This window comes from Microtus ochrogaster, unplaced genomic scaffold, assembly GCF_000317375.1.
Source record: "Microtus ochrogaster isolate Prairie Vole_2 unplaced genomic scaffold, MicOch1.0 UNK116, whole genome shotgun sequence".
Classification (NCBI taxonomy): Eukaryota; Metazoa; Chordata; class Mammalia; order Rodentia; family Cricetidae; genus Microtus; species Microtus ochrogaster.
Window position 1 is genome coordinate 270,353 of NW_004949214.1, and position 545 is coordinate 270,897.

Below are 545 nucleotides of genomic sequence, written 5' to 3' on the forward strand. Positions count from 1 at the left end.
TTTAGTAATCCCGGGAAGGGAAATGGTGCAGTAACTGTGTTTATTATACTGCTACTCTGCTTCCAATGATGTGACCTCTGCTCTTATCCTGTATTTTCTGTCTGATTTCCTTAATGCCAGTATCCAGCCACTGAAGATGTCCCAGGGCAGCTGAAAAAAATCGTGAAGACGAAAAGAACAAACACAATAATTGCCTTTTCCTCAAGAGTTCCAACAGGCCAAGGATAGACTAGAGAAATTGCTGCCCAGCAATATCTAGGCATGAAGATAGGAGACATAGAGTGAAACGGAGAAAATCTGGGTGCTTTTTTTCATAGAATTTCTCTTTGGGATTCGCTAATCTTTTTTTGTGGGGGGAGAGTACAAGAACAACAGCTAGTTTAATATTTTATCAAAGTCTCATGTCTGCTTCACATTTTTTTAATTTTTTGTATTATTATTACAAATTTTCCCCTCCTCCCATTCCCCTTCCCCCTCCCTCTCCAGTCCAAAGAGCAGTCAGGGTTCCCTGCCCTGTGGAAAGTCCAAGGTCCTCCCCCCTCCAT

At 42.0% G+C, this 545-nt stretch overlaps 1 protein-coding gene across 1 annotated transcript in view; it reads left to right on the forward strand.

Moving 5' to 3' along the window:
• The window catches only part of Bhlhb9 (basic helix-loop-helix family member b9), a 79,252-nt gene that overhangs the window by 5,869 nt on the left and 72,838 nt on the right, over positions 1–545 (forward strand). The window lies entirely within an intron of this gene.